This window comes from Myotis lucifugus, unplaced genomic scaffold (genome assembly GCF_000147115.1).
Source record: "Myotis lucifugus unplaced genomic scaffold, Myoluc2.0 scaffold_92, whole genome shotgun sequence".
Classification (NCBI taxonomy): domain Eukaryota; kingdom Metazoa; phylum Chordata; class Mammalia; order Chiroptera; family Vespertilionidae; genus Myotis; species Myotis lucifugus.
Genome location: NW_005871140.1, coordinates 3,797,501 through 3,818,003, shown reverse-complemented (window position 1 = coordinate 3,818,003; position 20,503 = coordinate 3,797,501).

The window sequence follows — 20,503 nt, the reverse complement described above, 5'->3', positions numbered from 1 at the left end:
ACCCCCAACCATAAAATTATTTTCGTTGCTACTTCATAACTTTAATTTTGCTACGGTTATGAATCCTAATGTAAATATCTGATATGCAGGATGTATTTTCATTGTTACAAATTGAACATAATTAAAGCATAGTAATTAATCACAAAAACAATATGTAATTATATATGTGTTTTCCGATGGTCTTAGGGTCGCGACCCACAGGTTGAGAACTGCTGGCCTAGACAATGCTTAAAGCCACAGATGAAGGGAGCACCATTAAGGGACATGATGAGTCAACCCCTTCTGATGGAAGGGCCCCTACTGGACCATAGCTTTCATTGCAAAGGACAACACCTATGGTCCCCTGACAACTTGAGAGAGAGAGAGAGAGAGAGAGAGAGAGAGGAGAAGGAGGAAGAAAAGGAGGAGGAGGAGAGGGAGGAGAAGGAGGAGGACGGGGGAGGAAATAAAATCTTGTGTTAAATTTTATCATTTATATAGCTGGTTCTACTCCCTCATCTATTCTGCAAATATTGTTGAGTGCCAAGTCCTGTTCTAGACATTGGAGAAATAATAATAAACAAGACATGAAAATCATGTACGTTTCACACCTCAACCCTATTTTTGACAATTACAGACAATTTTTTCCTCTGGGTGGTTAGGGATATGTCCCCTAGGACCTTCCCCATGTGAATACCCCAAAATTTATTTCTTTCCTCCCCTCAAACCCTCCACCCCAGGACTCTACAAGGACTTTTTAAAAAATATATTTTTATTAATTTCAGAGAGGAAGGGAAAAGGAGAGAGAGATAGATCAATACAAGAGAATCATTAATTGGCTGCCTTCTGCACACCCCCCACTGTGGATGGAGCCTGAAACCCAGGCATGTGCCCTGACCAGGAATCAAACCATGACTTCCTGGTTCATAGGTCAATGCTCAACCACTGAGCAACACTGACCAGGTTACAAGGAGACTTTTTACTCTGGATTTCTTCATGCCACCAGAATGGTTATTTTAAATTCCTCTTTAAAAAAAGGCATATATTCATATTTGCTGTGCTACTTATAACACAAACTTAAAACAGTTTGTGATCAAATGGCATTTTTTAATTTGCCTTGATTCATGCGAAAGTAATTTGGATTCACATTAGTATTCTGGAAACTGATCATTAACACTTTTTAGCTGATTTTGTAAACACATTTTGCTTCCAAAATAAACATAAACAGGAAAGGAGAACACTCGGTTAGCTGAGGCATGAAGACACTCACACATTAAGGGGAAGGGCAGGGTCCCCAGCGCAAAATGGGGAAAGCATTTGAGAGTCATTTCATCACCAACTTGCTTCGTGAAAAATCTGCAAGAAATATGTGAATAATTTCATATTTGCCTGATGGGGGGATTACAAGCAGCAGAGTTGTTTGTGTGTCTATCACGGATCATTGCAAATCATTAAGATGGGATGGGAGGTGGGGACTGATTCACGTTTGATAAGGCAGGAGAGGGACTATGTGTAGCTGGGATGAGCAAAGTGACAGGGCTGCCTCCAGGCTCAGCCAGGGTGGGAGATACATGAAATCAGAAAGGTTTGGTGGCCCAGCCCTCCTCCAGTCAATGCTGGGAGCAACAGCCCCACTGAGGGGCTGCCCAGGTGTCCTCTGCCCAGACATCTCCTGATCATCTCAGCTCACCTGCTTATGACACATTGACCTATGTACTTTAGTCCCAAGCAGTTTGGCATTTTAAAATGCATCTTCCAAATGAGCCAGAAATAATTGCACATGTCTACTGAACTGATGGGAATCTAATTCAGAAACCTCCCAGCAACACTCTTGTACCCCATTTTCCTTCTCCTAGTCATCTCACACCCTATACTCTCTTACACGGTCTTCTCCAAACCTTCCCCAAAGGACTCCGACCTGCTCTAACCCTGGGACTTCGACACTTCCCCTCTGCCCATTTTGCTCTAAATTTTGTATGCCAAAGTGGGAAATAACCTGGAGCCCTCCTGGAGGGCAAGAGAGGAAAAGAAACTCCGTGAGACCAGACCATTCTAATCGAGCCTGTCACATAGAACTGCAATATGACTTAGCGTGGCTTCTGAGTGGACAGACCATGTGAGGTTTAGGATTTGGGAGTCAGGCAGACTTGGGATTCCATCCCAGCCCTGCCACTGGCTGAGATCCTTCATCTTTCTGAAGGTCACTTTCCTGATCTGTAAAACAGGGAGGACGAGATTTATTTCCTATGGTTGCTAAACAGATGACATGTCTGTCAAGCATTTGGCACAGTATATGTCCAATAAACAAATGGTGTAACTATTCTCATCATTCAAGTCTTGCCTCTAAATGTCCCAACATCTCCTGGTGCCAGGAATTTTCTGAGTGGCTCCTTCCTCAGTATTGATCTAATCCAACAAACATCAATGGAGAATCAATTCCTGCCATGAGCTGGGCTGGAGCTGCAGATTTGGAGGTGACAAAGATGAGGTCCTTGTTCCTAAGAAGTACCAACAATCAGTTGTTACTTCTTAAAGAATTCAAGGAACAGAACCAATAAACGGAAGTTTACATTCACAGTTCTGTGTCTGCTGGTTTGAGTTGCTGAAGTAAAAGGCAAGGTGCTCTGCTACCACTTGGCAATAGATGGGTCGCTGGCCTCTTAAAGCCTCAGTTTAGTCATCTATGAAATGGGGATGCTACAGCTTGGCTTGCCTGCACCTCTAACCCTTATTGAGGAAAAATATAGGAGTATGAACATGATTTGGAGCCATAAAGTCCCATGCAAATTTAAGGTTGTTGCTACTCTTAGTCCTGATTAGTGTGAGTGACCTTGAAGCTCCCCAATTTTTCACCAACCTCTCCCCCCACCACAAGTTGAAGAGGCAGAGCCCTGAGGCATAGGAACATCCCATTGGCCCTCCAATCCCTTCCCCCCACCACCACCCCTAACAAGCTAGAAGAGACACAAGGTTCTCAGCCATCCACCTGTAAGAGTCTAAGGACTCTGGTTTCAGGTGACAAAGACACAACTTAATCCTAAGGGAAAAAACTAAGAATGCACTGGCTCATGACATCCAAGAGAGGGCTATGTTGGGTATTCATGAGTCACAGAGCAGCTCAGAATAAAATTTCAGGAAGTGCTCCTTCAAACCATATACTTTCTGGAAAGGACTGCCAATCACACTTCTCTGGCCACAGTGGTTGGTCCAAGATGGACCTTGCAGGGGATACTGCCAGTGCCAGTCTAACCTGCACATGGGGCAGGTCGGAAGTGCCATGGAGTCAATGCTCCCAGAGCAACCTACACCTGAGGGGTAGAAGTTGGTGCATAGATACTCCAGCTTCCTCACTCCTCAGAGGGTGTGTATCAAGGCTAGGACTAGGCACCAAATTTAATGAAGTCCCCGAAAAACTCAGTCATCAAGGTAAATTGGGCTTTGTTGCAACCTTTTAAAAATATAAAATTAAGGCAAACATTCCAGGATGTACAAAATATCAAAATTGAAAATAAAGTCAGCACTGGCTTTATTGATTTTTTCCTTTGCCTCAGGCTCCAATATGGTTCGACTAGGCATTGGTGTGTGTGTGTGTGTGTGTGTGTGTGTGTGTGTGTGTGTGTGTGTGTGTTAACCTCTTATTTGCAAGCTCAGGATGATGTGTCATCCTCACCAAGCTTCTAATTGAACCCACCTGTGGTCTGCCTGTGTTTGGGATGCCATCCACCCATGGTGCTGCCCAGAGTTCTCTGGGAGGGGAAAGGCAGGGACATGTGGGAGCAGTAGACTGAGGATATATGGGCAGTTTATTCTTGATGTCCTTAGAAGAGTGGTCACAATTTGCATGATGTAAGCCACCCTCAGAAGGGGAAGGAAGGTCATTTCAATTAACAAATCACATTTTCATAATGGAGGAAGCAAACAACAGATGAACACACAAACATGGTAAGTCCCCATGAATGGGCTTTAAGTCAGTTCTCTCTCTCTCTCTCTCTCTCTCTCTCTCTCTCTCTCTCTCTCTCTCTCTCTCTCTCTCTCCTTTATCTGTCGGTACCCGTGTCGAATGACACAAAGCAAGTAGCATATAGGAGAGTGGCTTCTTCCTAGGCACATCCCAATGACTGAACTATTGAGATATTAGTGCTTCTTTTGTGGGGAGAATTTGATCCTTGCATCATTATAAACCAAGCTTGGGGGAAGCAAAGCCAAGCCCACAATCAGAATATAATTGAAGTATGTTACCTATAATAGGTTCAGATGTTTGTGATCTTCAGCACTTTATGAATTCTGCAGCAGATGGGCGAGGGCCAGGTAGCGGGCGAGAACAGACTGGGTAAGGCAGGCTGGCACTCTGACAAGGGCAGCCCCAGCTGTGGTTCGGGTGTTATTCAGCACGCCCACCCACTGCACCGGCAGCCTGCCTTCCCGATCTCGCGGCCACGGCCTCCTTAATGAAGAGTGGAGGTAAGCATGAATCCTGGCTTTCCAGGGATCACAACATTTGAGAAACCCAGAAGAATCAACATGATGGAAATGGTGCCAAGTTCTTTTGCCTCTTGCTTTTCAACAAAAACAGAAATAAGGAGAGAGAAGAGAGAGAGGGAACCTGTTAATAAAATGCACACCTAAACACTTTCCAGTTTTCCTGGGCTTTTAGTTTTTTCCCCTCAAAAATTCTGTGCTGGAGAAGGGAAAGCAGAGGGTAACAGCTGACAAAAGGGATCTTGAACAGATACAGGAATTTAGGCAAGCTGATACCAGGATGCTGTAGTTGGAGTTTCAAAGCCTTGACCTGCCATTGTGTCCCATTGTAAGACTTCAGACCAGTTCTTGACCTGCTTCCTCATTTGTCAAATGACCAAAATTATCTATGTCTCTCAAGTTGTTTATTTGCATCATGAAATGAGTTAATGTGCTAATAGCTAATGTTTATTGAGCACTTACTAGGGGGTCAGATTTTTATGTATTAACTCTTTTAAATCCGCATAAAAATCCTGTGTGTTAGGCCATTATCATTCTCACTTATAAGTGAGAAAAAATGAAGGCAGAGGATGTGAATAATTTGCCCAAGATTATAGCCAATAAGTGGCAGGACCCAGATGAAGTAATGCCAGCTCTAAAGCCCACAATTTTAAGCACTCGGTCCTTACCTGCAATCCCAAACTCCTAACACCCAAAACTTCTTCTAACTCATTCAACAGCAGCATTGGGCCTGATCTGAATTATTCAGCACCAAAACCTCACCTGAACTGACAAGATTGTGTAAAGTTTTTATTTGGCCCACTTAATGTGTATATTCATGTATTTTCACAGCAAAATATATCCATTTGCTTGTTTAATCATGGGGTGCTGCCCCATCACTGCTGGGGGAAGGGTTAGATAAGATATCCTTTATGAAATTTGGACATTCTGAATTCTGAAACCCCTCTGATTCCAAGGTTTCACTAAGGCATTGGGGACCTATGCTGCCTTTCCAGTGTAGCCACACCACACAAGTGTGATGACGTAAAGCTTGCTTTATAATATACAAATTCAACTAGTACAACTGCTTCAAAATATATTCATTCAGGTATTCATTCAACAAATACTTATTGCATTCCTACTATGTTCTGTTTTTGGCACTAGGGGTAGAGTGAACCAAACACATGTTTTCCTTGCCCACATAAAACTTATAGTCTAAGAGATACCATAATAGGAGGAAATTAAAGAGGAACGTATTTTAACAACAGGATGCTATGGACCAGAGTATATAAAGATGCCCTGTATTCGTCTATGCCTCTAAACATACACAACAGAAACTAACATAACCTGTAATAGCAGAGAAATAGAAGAATTTGGGAGAAAAACAACAACCCATAATTATTCTAAGAGAGTAAAACTGTGTGCCTTGAAATATTGAAGTAATTATCAGGTTAAATTTATATGATCCCTGCAATTTCCATGAAACCTGGAAATGTTGGGAGTGTAGGCCTGGCATATCTCTTAAAGTAAAATTATACTTCTTTTTCACTCAGACTAAAAGGTCATAATTAAAGATATAATGCAGCTAAGTGGGTAATGGGATCTGTGATTCACTGGGGAAGTGGATGTTGCCTGAAGCCCTCTCTTGCCCCTGGGATTGGGGGTCACCAAGTCAGCTGGCCTTGGGAGCCCCCACAGGGCCCCACACCCTTAAGGAGGAGTATGCAAAGTTGTCACCAGGACCAACAGGAAGTGGCCCATAGAAATATTGGGCCAGAGGAGAAGCTTCTTGGTTTATTTTTAGCATCATTTTTAAAAAATTTATCTTTATTGGTTTTTTTTTGTTTTTTTTAATATATTTTATTGATTTTTTACAGAGAGGAAGGGAGAGAGATAGAGAGTTAGAAACATCGATGAGAGAGAAACATCGATCAGCTGCCTCCTGCACATCTCCTACTGGGGATGTGCCCGCAACCCAGGTACATGCCCTTGACCGGAATCGAACCTGGGACCCTTGAGTCCGCAGGCCGACGCTCTATCCACTGAGCCAAACCGGTTTCGGCAATTTATCTTTATTGTTGAAAGTAATACAGATGGACCCCTTTCCCCCTCCTCCCCATTGACCCCTTCTAGCCCCCTGCCACTTCCTGCCCTAGGCCTTCACCACGCTATTGTCTGTGTCCATGGGTTATGCATATATGCATACAAGTTCTTTGGTTAATCTCTTCCAACCTCCCACCCCTGCCTTCCCTCTGAGATTGACCAGTCTGTTCCATGTTTCTATGTCTCTGGATCTATTTTGTTCATCAGTTTATTTTATTCGTTAGATTCCACATATGAGTGAGATCATGTGATTCTTGTCTTTCTCTGACTGGCTTATTTTGCTTAGCATAATACTCTCTAGGTCTCATGATGCTGTCTCAAAGGATAAGACATCTTTCTTTTTTTACTGCTGCATAGTAATGTTTTTATGCATTTCAATATTGTTCTATGTGCTTTTCCTCATAGTTAAGGTTTGCCTACATTTTTATTTAAAATTATCATTAATAATAACAATTACAATTCATTGTCCACTGTCTATCCCCTCATTTAAATCCTTAAGCAACCTCATAAAACTGGTTCCATAATTGGCAATTACTTGACATCTCTGTGGCTCAGTTTCCTATCTGTAAAATGGGACATTAATATTGCCTACTTCATAGACTTGTGAGAATCTTGAGTTAATACATCGAAAGCACTTGGAACAGTGCCTGGTGTATGGTAAGCATTTAGATGTGTTGACTATTATTATTATCGTTCCATTTTACAAATAAGATAACCAAACATGAAAGACTCAGTAGTTTGTCCAAGGTCAGTGACCAAAGAGGAGCAGGATCAGAACTTGAACCCAGGCAGTACAGCTCCAGAATCCATGGCTTTAAGCCCAGTTTACTGAGAGACAAGGTGCTTTTGAGAGAAAGGACTGGATTTGGCCCACAGCTGGGGTTATGACATATATAAACACATCTCATGAATTTCCTGGGTTTCTGATGGAAGCCAAATTGCCAGAGAAGACATTGGGGGTCCTGAGGGAAAATCCTTTCATAAAGAAGGCTGGTGTCTCCAGGCTCCTTGACTGAGAAGCTATTTCTATGTTCTTTACACATTGTATGCGGGAAACATATTTATACGTTTTACGTTGACTGTAAGTAGTAGAGCCACCTGTTACTACCCGCAAACAATGTGTTTACTACTCTCTCCCCAGTGCCTAGAATAACAGAACAGCACCTGACATATGGTAGGCATTCGATAGATCCTTGTCCATTGACTAAATCTTGTCTAATGGAGAATACTCAGCAAATGGCTTACCCACCTTGGCAGAATGTGTCTTCCTTGAGGTAAAGAGCCATGAAAAGTCCTAGCTGGTTTGGTTCAGTGGATGGAGCATCGGCCTGTGGATTCTGATCAAGGACACATGCCTGGGTTGCAGTGAGCAGGAGTCAGCCAATCCATGATTCTCTCTCATCATTGATGTTTCTATGTTTCTCTCTCTCTCTCCCCCTTTCCCCTTCCTCTCTGAAATGAATAAAAATATTTTTTTAAAAAAGAAAGATCCATGAAAAGCATACTATATATACAAAAGGGTCTCCCTGAACTCTATGCCTGAGACTCCCTGATGTGGGATTCCCATCCTAATTTAGCTGCACCATTGCCAATGGAAATGTCAATGTCAATGCCCAGGGCAAACTGTAGCAGATTCTCAGCTCTCGTGGCACCTCCTAGGTGATGGTGGAAGTGTGGTTCCAGCCTGACCTGCACAGATGTAGTGGTAGCTGCATAGGCTATAGCAGGGTTCACAAGCTTGAGCCAGAAAAACGAGCTGTGTTACTCAGCTTGGGACATTTAGGGTTCTACCTAATGTGCATCTCCACCTATCCCAAATGAACATCATGGAAGCAAAGGACAATCTTGCTCATTTTACAAGAAAGGAAACTGGAGAGAAATATACAATGTTAGGAAGGCAATAGCAGGACCCTCTCCTCCTTGATATCATGACAAAGACACTGCCAGAGAATAAAACTTAATGTTCACACAAAGAAAGAAAGAAAGAAAGAAAGAAAGAAAGAAAGAAAGAAAGAAAGAAGAAAATACTAGTCTATGAGGTGATTGATGAATAAATTAACTCCTCAACAGAGGCGATCTTTTCACAATATAAACATACACCAAATTATCACATTGTACATTAAGCATCTTATTATTTTATTTGTCAATTATATCTCAGTAAAGTTGAAAAAGTATATTGCCAGAGATCTGCCATACCAAGTGGCAGTGGGACAGTCCAACTCATGGGGGGCCTGCTGTGGACAGAGGCTCTAGAGCAGCAGCTCAGTGAGACATGACAACAACATCAATGTGGAGCCCTTGGTAGAGACCAGAAACATCAGGGGAGGAGGATTCTTCAAGGGGCCTAGACTTCCAAAATGAGTTATTGGAGTTTTGGGGTTGGGGAGATTTGGACATTAAAATAGAATGTTGGGGTTGCAGTGGTTCCCCAAGTTACATGTATCTGGGAGACAGAACAGAGTGGTTTCTTAAGGCATGGACTTTGAATTTATATAGATCTTGGGAGGGGGTTTCCATTTCTTGAGCAGATTATGTAGCCCGGAAACCTTGGTTTCCAAATCTATAAAATGGGAATGATAATATCTACCCACTGAGCTCTCTTAAGGGTTAAATATACACAGAGCTTAGCGAGGGTCCTGGCATTTATCATCTACTGTGAATAAAGCATCCTCCTGCTTCTGCACATCGCCTCATTTACTCCTTGCAATAACCCCTCCAGGTAGGTGTTATCATTCCCAGCTCATGAAGGCCTCAGAAACCTTGAGCAATTGCTGCAGACCTCACTAACTTTAAGTGGTGGAACTTCCGGGCCCCTTAAATTGTATCAGATAAATAATTTAGTCAAGACAATGAGCAAATTGACATAAAAAAAAACATTAACCTTCCCTAGAACAAAATAATTTGGGGTACTGGGCACAAATTGTAAGCAGACCCAGATTTAAAACCGTCTTATTCTCTGCTCCTTGGCTGCCTGAGAGAGTTCCCAGGAAAATAACATGGAATTCATTAAGGATGTGGGTAAATATTTAGAGGTTCTTTGTGGCATTATTTAAACTAGTGAAAAATGGGATATTTCCCACATAGGTGCTCAATCATAGATCAGTTGATTAAACTGTGATACACAGATGCAATGAAATAATATAGTTATGTAAATGGTGTTGCAGAAATAGGTCTAACAGTAAGGAAAGTTTATCATGGAATATTATTACAACACTAGAGGCCCGGTGCATGAAATTCATGCACTCGACGGGGAGAGGGGTTCCCTCAGCCAGGCCTGCACCCTCTCGCAGTCCAGGAGCCCTCTGGGGATGTCCGACTGACAGCTTAGGCCCGCTCCCCCAGAGAGCAGGCCTAAGCCATCAGTTGGACATCCTTAGTGCTGCTGCGGAGGTGGGAGAGGCTCCCGCCACCGCCGCTGTGCTCGCCAGCTGTGAGCCTGGCTTCTGGATAAGCAGTGCTCCCCCTGTGGGAGCACACTGACCACCAGGGCACAGCTCCTGCATTGAGCGTCTGCTCCCAGGTGGTCAGTGCACGTCATAGCGACTGGTTGTTCCACCGTTCAGTTGATTTGCATATTAGCCTTTTATTATATAGGATAGTACATTATGATCCCTTTTAAACAAAATACATAATATGTTCATGGAAGACTCTGGAATGATATGTATTAACATGTTGCATTGGTTGAATCTGAATGAGATTAAGGGTGTTTTTTAAAAAAATAATCTTCACCTGAGGATATGTTTTTTTATTGATTTTTAGAGAAAGAAGAAGGGAGAGAGAGAAACATTGATGTGAGAGCAAAACATTGAGCAGTTGCCTCCCACATATTACCTTGAGGGATCAAACCTGCAACCTGGGCATGTGCCCTAACTCAGAATCGAACCCACAACCTTTTGGTGTGTGGGGCAATGCTTCAACTAATTTAGCCACCCAGCCAGCAAGAGCATTTTTTAAATGTTCATTTTGCCTATCTAATCTAAGACCATTTTTTAAAAAGTTGGGGTGAACTGAATACATTACCTAGAGTTAGATATTAATAATTTGCTTCACTTCAGAAGGAAGGTTAGAGTCAGACCAAAAATTCTTTGAATATTAGGATTAGCGTGCTCATCTGCCATGTAAGTCAGCACTCACATCGCTCCCTAACCCTTTATTCTTCTAGCTTCTTCAGAGCACTTACCACCAACCACTTCAGGTTGTTTGCATTCGTGATCGAACCCAAAACACACACTAGGAGTGAATACGTTCCTGAGAGCAGGGACTTTGGTCCATTTACTGCCTGGCCGAGAGTATATGCTTAAAACATTTGTTAAATCACACATTTTTTAAAAAAGCAATCAGATGATTGAGGGGCCTTGTATGACCCGCTCTTCCATGAGAGACAAATCTTCTTCCACTACCGTACCCCCTTCCCCTCCACCTTCTCCCTGCCCCCATCATCAACATTCATTCAGATTAGTTAGTATCCAGAGTACTGTGGAGTACAGAGGTAACCTCTGACATCAGTGTCTGTAACAATGATAAACAGCTCTTGAGCAGTACGATGGCTTTCTGTGCATTGTGTTTTCTTGAATTTTCCTTCTATTAGTCTTCAAAGATTGTGGCAGCTACTTGGTTGGCAAAGAAAGGCAGAATGTGCTGGGCTTTTGGGTGTGGGGTAGGAGGTTAGGTTCTAGGGTGAAGAAAGGATCGCCTGCAATTTACTGTTTGCCCAACCCTCAGGTGAGGAAAATGGGGCACAGTGAGGCTCAGGGACTTGCCTTAAACCTCCATATTGTTGACAAGCTTCCCTTTGGGAACCTTTGGCACTCACCAAGGCACCCATGCTTGTCTGCTTCCCACTAGACTGTAAACTCTGAGAATAGGGGTCTAAGTTTTCTTCCCTTTTGTAATCCCACTGCCTAGCATAGTGCCTGGCACATAGTAAGAGGTCAGTGAATATTTATTAACTCAATTGCCTAAGGTAACATAGCTAATCAGTGGTAAATTTTTGACTAAAACCCATGCGTCTGATTACCCTAGCATCAGGTAAAACCTTGGAATGATCCATTATTAATGAGATGAATGCAGCCCCTACCTACTTTGAGTTTCTTCATTTTCTCTCCCCCTGTTCTCAGTCCACCTTTTGTTTACACTCTGTCTGCAGACCGGCCACTGTTTTGGCTGGTCCTTTGGTGGACGATAACAAAATCGAGTTTCAGGGCGATCATCAAAAGCCACTAATAAAGTGAGTCTCATTCATGGTCAGGAGAGGATGGGGAATCCAGGAATCCCCCAATGCTCTCGCTATTCATGGATGGAAAATGTTCCAAAAAGCAGCACATCTTTTTGGCCTCTTCATCCATGATTGGAGAACGGGGTGTTGGGTAGGGATACAGCAGCAAGCTCAAACTTTAAGGAGCTACAGAATCCAGCAAGTAACCATAAAGCCCCAGGAGGGCAGGCTTTGAATAAAATTAGTAGCTTTGAAGTGCCAGGCATTGAGCTAACCACTTGACATGGAACTTCCTGTTTAATCCTGCAGCAATCCTAGGGGCCAGGTCTTATTATGCCCATTTTGCGGAAGACAAAACAGAGGCCTGGAGAGGTTAAGTGACTTGCCCAGTAGCACACAGCTAGTTAGTTTTAGGGTAGAAATTAGACCTCAGGCTTATCTGTCTCCTGAGCCAAGTATGGATGCTTTTCTGGGGTGTCCGCGAAGGGTGTGTCCAAACAAGCTCAGCCTGGCTGGAGACCGATAAGAAGCTCTAGCAAAGGCTAAATGCTAGACCTGGATCAGCCTCACAGCTCGCCCCGGTTTCGTCCAGAGGCCCCCCAACACCCCGCCAGGCCAACCAGAGGGAGGTGTGGCCCTCGGGACAGGCGCTGTCCCTGGTGCGGTCTGAGCTCTGGGCGCGGATCCCCAAGTGCAGAGGAGCTGCGGGGTGGGCTCGCAGCTGCATTGGTTTAGTGGAGCCTGGGCGGCGGGGCCTGGCAGATGGCGCTGGCGGGCGGGGCGGGGGGGGGGCGGGGGTGGGGGCGGGGGTGGAGAATGGAGGACGGCCGTTTGGCCGTCGTAGCACTTTCCTTCCCGCATATGTTGAGAGCAGGCTGCCCGCTGCGGATGCGTTTCCAGCCTGGGAAGCGCGCCCTGGATCGCAGCTCCAAACCCCACCCAAACTCCAACTCCGGCTGCCCATGTCCAATGGGAGAGGGGGGTTGACACCGACACACCTGCTCTACCCACAGGGTGAAACGACACATGGTACTTATCCTTACCAGAGCGCTACAAGAAGGGTCTCAGTCCCATTTTACAGCTGTAAAACTGAGGTCCAAGAAGGATCTGACCACTGACGGGACCAGGACTAGAACCCGCGTTATCTGACTCCTGCCTGAGTATTTGTCTTGACATGGAGACCAGCATGTCCCCAGCCTAAGGGTCCCACGAAAAGCAAGTGAACTTTCTTGATACTGCTTTCCTATGTTCCCCAAAATGTTCTTCCTTCTGTAGGGTCTTTGCATATGATGTCCTTTTAAACCCTCCCCCCAACCTCCTACCATCCCTCACTTCCTCCAATGGCTCCTTCAGATCTCAGATCAGATGGCATTTACCAGAGGCCTTCCCTGAACCACACCCTAGCCCTAATCATGGCTATGACCAATTGATTAATTTGTGTGCGCCCACCCCCGCCCTAAACTCTCAGCTCTGGGAAGACAGGGAGTGGGTGTACTTATTTGCTCTGTATTTTATTCCCAGTACATAACAGGCTCTCAAGAAATAGTTATGAATGACTGCATAGTTGAATGAATGAATGAACAGGCTTTATGAACTAGCACCTGCTTCCTCACCATCCAATGATCGGCTGGTTGGGGATGGAGGGAGGGCTGGTAATACAAGAATGAAGGGCTATTTGGAAATTCTGGGCCTCCTCAACTGCAGCTCTTTATTAATTAAATGTGTCCTGTGGTTGTTTCTCTTCCTTTTCCTTACCCCCTCCCATTGCCCTGTGACTGTAGGCCCAGTGCTTTCTCTCCTGTTGACAGAATGGAGTCTTCCTTGTGCTGATGAATGAAGTGACCCTTAATAAGATGCAACCAGGCCAGAAAGAGCCAAATGAGAAAGTTGGCAGCTTCATAAGTGGTGTTTGGGGGAGAAAGTAGAAAAATGGACATTAAAATGAATCCTTTAAGTTGCTTTTCTGACCTGCCTGGTGGGAGAGCTGGGGATTCCAGGACGTTGGAGAGCTTCCCAGATGAAAAGAATTCAGATGCAACAAATATTTTCTGACACCCACTAGGTGCCAAGGGCTCCTTGGGGCTTTTTGACAAACAGCGCGAAGGATGCTTGGCACATTCAAGGCCTCATCCGAACCTTCCCCAAACTCCATTCTTCAGAAAAGCGAACAGTAGCTCATGGGGTCAAATGGCCTGCCCAGGTTCACTTTGACACAATTTTTACAGAAATGGGTTTCTTTTTTAAAAAATCCAAATGTAATATTTTGATGACTTAAAAAAAAATCTCTTAAATTTGTGGGTACTTGACTTGCAGGTTGATAGTTTGGCTGCTTTTATAGCATCTTCCTGACTGGAAAAATGGTGCCCTTGAGCGGTCTCAGACTGACAGACCTTGAGCTCCCGGTTACTGAACTCAGTCACTTTCAGTTCATTGAAATGACTAGTGGCAGCAAGTCCTTAATAGGACTAATAGCTATAGCATATTAGTACTCATCACTTAATGGCTAAGTGGCACTACTAAATCAATGTGTCCAACACTTTTTATACATTAGCTCATTTAAACCTCAAACAACTCCAATGAGACACAATTTTTGTCCCCATGTTATGCATGAAGAAATAGCGTTCTAAGAAGTTAAGTAACTTCCTCAAGATCAAGCACTAGTGAGTTACAGAGACAGGATTCACACCCACACAGTTAACACTAGGTGCTGCTGTATTAATGTTTTTCAGACTGTTTTCCAAGGAACCCCAGCATTCCACCTGAAGTGAAAGAGATTGAGGCAAAGTGCCATCTGGTTGGGCAGATCTGAAAGAACTAGCCCATCCAACTGGGGTAGCTCTCTTCTAATACCCTACAGTGAATCTGTAAGATTTTGGTTGGACAAAGAATTTCCAGCGCTAACAACTTTTTTTAAGGTTGGGATCTCATAGACAACACTGTGCCGGCCAGCTCAGCCAAGGGGTCGGCGAGCCTGAGTGGGGGGTGGTGAAGGATGTATAAAAGACAGACATAGAGAATAAGCTGGGTTTAGGTGGATCTCCTGTGCCTGGCTAAGGCCACAGAGAGAGACCCAGTCAGCAAGCTGAGCTTTATTTTATAGCCAGAGGTAAATAAGGTAGTGGTCACCATAGTTACAATGTTCTTGTGAGTTTCACTTATTTTGGCAGCACTTGTTGCATCTCCCTCAGCCCATTAGCTACCCAGATAAGATCTAGGGAGCATTGTAAGGTCAAGCTTGATTATGCTAAGAGGGCTGTGCCCTCTAACCTGGGACTTGTTTGTGGCTTTGCCAACAGGTCAGTCCCAGGCTTAAGGCTTAACCCTGTAGCCGCTCCCTACACAACACTACTGGCCCCACAGCTCCTGGAGGGCCAGCCTTGTCTCTTGTGCCCAGCGCTGTGTCTCAGCAAATGCAAGCCGCATTGAATGGAATGTATCAGAGCATATCGGGGTAGCTATTCCTCTGCACTTTATTCTCTGTTTCTTCTCAAACTTCCAGGAGCACCTGAAGCCATGTAGAAAAGACCCTCCCAGATCTACCTCCAGGTGGTGGTCATGGAGAAGAGGAACGTTGTGCAGGTCAGAAGAGACTTGGTGGAGGTGACCTGAGAGCAAGCACAGAGAGTACCCTGATGCTGTGGCTTAAATTTGTTCCCAGGGATTTCCTGGAGTTAGTGGGTAAGAACAGGCAACAGCCTCAGGACAGGGCAACAGCCTCAGGGGAAATAAAAGCCTCAGGCTTTGGAGGCAGGGGAACACATCCTGCTATCTGTTGAGAAGGTAATGATTCTGCCTTTGCATGATGGTGAGGATTCCTCAGTGGATCCAATCAGCCTGCTGGGTGCCAACACAACTCCCTAGCCATACCTCTCTTCATCCAGACTTACAAATGCTTGCAGTTAATATCTTCAGAGTTACTCTTCATGTGTATTACTTATTCACATCCCATTGTGTTCTACAATAGACATACAATAAAATTGGGTATTAGCAAAAACTAAAAACCATTAGTAAAAACAAACTAAAATCAGATAAAGATAGAAATTAAGATAAATTGTGAAGTTAGAGAAAAGAGTTAGGATGCAGGTGTGCAGATGGTAGCATCATAAACAGTTATTGCAGATGAGCTTCAAAACTATGAGCTTCCTATTGGCCAGAGTAAAAAGGGAAACACATCCATTATATGATTCCAATTTTCTATGAGGATATGCTGAGTTGCTCAGAAGATGCTGAGGTATTCTCAAAACCTAGAACAAACAGAATTTTCTTGTGCAGGACCTCATCTACTAAGAAATGTAGATTGTAATGTCCTCTACCAAATTCCTCCTACAGTAAATTCAATGTTGTTTTTATTTCACAAGACAAGCTGGCAACTTAACACAAAATTGAACCTTGGTAAAAAAAAAATAGTGCTTTGAAGGGCCATGTAGGTATAGTTTGGATAGTCCCTGAATGCATACGTTAAAGGTTAATTTTATGGAGGAATAGCTGGAACCACAAGACCTTCAAAAAGTCTGCCCCAAATAGTGCTTCTCTGAGTGGGACTTTGGCTAGGATGTGGGCAGCAGGCAGGTCAAGCTTTGAGTGTGGGTCCTGTGTTTTGCTGAAGTGCAGATCTAGCCTCAGACTTTCTATCCAGCTTATTCCCAATTTAGTTACTCAGTGAACATTCTTCAAATCGAAAACGGAAGATGCATAAGTTATGCGCAGTGGAACTCAACCAAAGACACGTTTTTTAATTCTTACAAATAAAACTGCATTGATGCTGTATAGGGGCCTCTCCCACTGCTTCTTTCTAAGATCATGGTCCAAGCAAGTTCTGCCAGTCTGTTTAGACCTGGCCTGGGTATGTCTGGTTCATTTAGCAGGTGCACCATTCATCTGCAAGGAAGGACGAGAATAAAGATGTCATCAATAATATTCCTACAGAGCCTCCAAGGCGACCAAGTTCTCCTAGTGTGGGAGGCAGTAATTTGTTCCCTGATATATGGCGATTGCTTTTCTTTGGTAGCTGAGGTCCAATCAGTCTTCAGAGGTGGTTGTAATTAATAGGTAAGGGAGTGCAAATACATCTGAATTAATAGAGCCACTAGGTGTGACTAACTATAATATGATTACATGTGAAATTAACCCAGAGATCAAACCTAATCAATCCAGACTAATAACTGCCAGGACAACAATTTGTGGTTTCAGATGAGCTGATGTTGAAAGGAACTAAGGAAAATGAACTCTGTTAGAATGTAAAGGCTGCATTTTTTTTAAAAGTGTGAGCAGAGTACTAAGATTATAAATATGCGTGTAGAGGATATTAATGTCCAGATGTCAGGTAACCAAATCATTATGTATATTGGCAAGTGAGAGTAAACAAAATTAGAAAATCAGAAATTAAGAAAGAGAAATACAAATTTAAAAAGTGAAGCTGAAATTGTTTTGAATCTGACTTCCAATATTGTAACTTTGATTTTTTATTTTTCTGATCCCAGGAACTTGAAAACATTACTAAACAATATTTTATATATAAACTATAAAGAGCAAGATAATAAGCAGCCATGAACTTACAAGCCATAAGGGCCATAACATTAACAAATCATTGCAGCCCTTGTGGGTCACATCCTGGTTGTGAAAATCCTTGCCCCCACCCCCACCCCCACCCCTGGGGTAAACACTATCCTGAATTTTGTCTGTTGTGATAGATTATATTGCCAGACCCAATGCTTCATCCCTCACTGTATCCACACCGTTTTCTATGTAACTTTGCAGAGCCCTCCTCCACTGTGGTGAGGGCACCATTCGCTATTAATAAAAAAAATCAGCTGCATTATGTCCTTTGGCCAATGGAAAGAGCAGAAATGATATGTCAGTTCCCAACCTGGGCCTCAATAGTTCTTTCATGTTATACTTGCTTTTTTGCACCTTTGCCATTGTCAACATAAGGAACATCCAAACCTGTAGAGAATTTTTATGAGTTTATTTGAGCCAAACTGACAATTGCCAGGAAGCAAAATCTCACTGGATCGAGAAAATGCTCTGGAGAATGGCAGTTTTACAGTTTATTTTATACATTAGAATGAAAGGAGGAGACATAAAGGCAGTTACATGAAATCCATGGGTGGTGGATTAGGGAGACAGGAGAAAGCAAAGCGGGGAAATCTCTGAGATTCCATGAAAAGTAAAATGAAGAGACACATATTTATTTCACATTGGTGGGTACAGAACAGTTAACAATTAACATTTACAGCACATAATGATGGTATTTGGGCAACAAGGTAACAATGAGGGATTTCGTGGTCTTGTGTTCTGGTGGGAGGTTTTCCCTGAGAGGTCTGGGAAAAAATGGGACTTACTCTTACATTCTAATGTTATTTTAAATGCAAAATGACAATAGACAAGCTCAGTTAAGGTAAAGATTGACCTTTGTCAAGGACGATGCCTACCTAGGACAAGACTACCCACCATGACTCACTTTTAGTTAGAAAGTTTTCATTTCAGACCATTATATGTGGTTTCCAGGTCTCTGAGTTTGTAAGGACCGCCATGCAGGCCTTCCCTGAGCTTGTCCGATTTAGTATGTGGCGCCTTGTTTGTCCACATCATCACCATAAAAAGAACATGCCTGGAGTAACATGCCAATCGAGGAGAAAGATGGAAGACGTGGAGCAGAACTGAGTCACCCAGCTGAGCCAGCCTAGATCAGTCAGCCACCAGGTCCATGAGAATAAATGACTGTGGCTTCTGGACTCTGGTTTGAGATGGTTCCTGATACAGCATTATTTGTGGCAATTGCTAATATACACAGTCTTTCTTTTGTTTACAGTTTTATTACTGATATGTCTTTGAACATACTATTTTGTTTTACATATCTTTGAACTTTAATAAAGGGTACAACACTTGTGAATTCTTGTTTATAGCTGACAGTAGGTTTTAAAAGGTCCAAGGCAATGATTGAAGAGAGCCCGATATCAGCCAAGAGCTTAAAAATTTACAATAGTAAGCAGGTAAACAGACTTTCAAATGGGCATCTTGCCAAGGAGTATCCCCAGCCAGGTCAACAGAAACAATCATAGCAGCACACAGATGATAATGCTGGTGGGCAAAACAGAAGAAAGGATGAAGAATGAGCCCTTCGTTATGGGTGCTTTCCACCTAAGGGAGACAGTGGTGAGATGGAGGAGTTGTGGAGTCAGACAGACCTATCCCCTCCCTTTTCACTGATGTGAATTTGAACCATTATTTTATACTCTGAGCCTCAGTTTTGCTGTCTGGGAAAAGGACATTCTAACCTCTCCATGAAGAGAACTGAAAGCCAGTTTCTTCACTTACCCCTATGAAACCATGGATTTCAGTTCTAACTTTTATAGAGGGGATAAAATTAGATCATGGGATGATCTTCTTCTGAGGCATGGAGAACTTGTGAGTTGAAGGAGATTTGTGAGATTTTATTTGTTATTTAGATGAGTTCCCATGGACTCTCTTAAACCCAGACTTGAATGGTTTCTTCTTGGTGGAGGAGAAAAAACCCTCACACTGTTTTGTGTAACAGATCTTTAAATACTGCCCTGTGATACAGGAGTGGGACAAATAGAACCAAATTGCTTAGCAGAGTAAAGAAAGAATTTTGAGGAAGTAGGTGAGAATTCCAGGGACAAAGGGAAGCTGGGGAAGAGGGAGAGGAGGAGGCAGGAAGAGGGTTCTGACAGATGAAAAGGGGATGGGACCTGGGGAAGGGGAGCCAAGGAGAAGCTCCTGTGGATGGTACCACCAAGAGACTTTTAAATACAGGGATATCCAATGTTGGACTTGAAGTGGTTTGCCGTTTGTGACTGCCCGATCACCGGTAAAACCCCTTCCCACAGCAGCTCCTTGCTGGAGTCATCAAAGAAAGGACCAGCCATCCTCAAGTGAGATACAGGGGCAAGGGAATAGGTGAAACATCCCAGGCAAGTAAGTCAAGAATTTCATGGAATAGTTGGAGCAAAGGCATCCAGAAGAGACATAACCAGCCATGCAGGTTCCAGAGGTGAGGGGAGGATGCCAGGTTTCCCCTTGCTTGTAGGATGGGTATGCATGCTGTTTCCGTTTAAGTACATGTTCTCACCCTCAGGAAGATCAGAGTCAAGGGGATAACCCCTGGGTGGGGTAGGAGTAGAGGGGAATCACTGTTCTTTGTTAATGGAGCTGGATTAAACTTAAACCCGTTTTTGAAAACAGGGGTTAAATTTACTTTTTTCTGAGGTTTTTAGAGTTGTTTAAGAATAAAATTATTAATTTCCATAGGACACAGAAAATCATATTAACCAGAGCTCCTCTTGGAGAGAGTTCTAGATGGGGTCAGAAGGAATATTTGGAATACTATGCCCTTTGGAATAATAATAACAGGTAACATTTACTGAGTTCTTGTATGGCAGGCCCCATTCTGAGTCTTTTGCAATTATTAAATTTTTTTAATTTTCATGAGAACTCTATGAAGTAGATACTATCATCATACCTACTTAATAGATGACAAAACTGAGGCGCATAGAGGTTGAATAATTTTCCCAAAGTTACAAAATGAATGATTGGTGAAGCTGGAGTTTTATCTCAGAGAGTTGAGAAATCACCTAGGGGTGAAGGGTGGTATGTGCTACAGGCATCTAGTGGGTGGAGGCCAGGGATGCTGCTAAATATCCTATAATGCACTGAGCAGCCTCGCACAACAGAGAACTATCCAACTCCAAATGCCAATAGTGCCAACGTTGAGAAATCCTGCTTGTA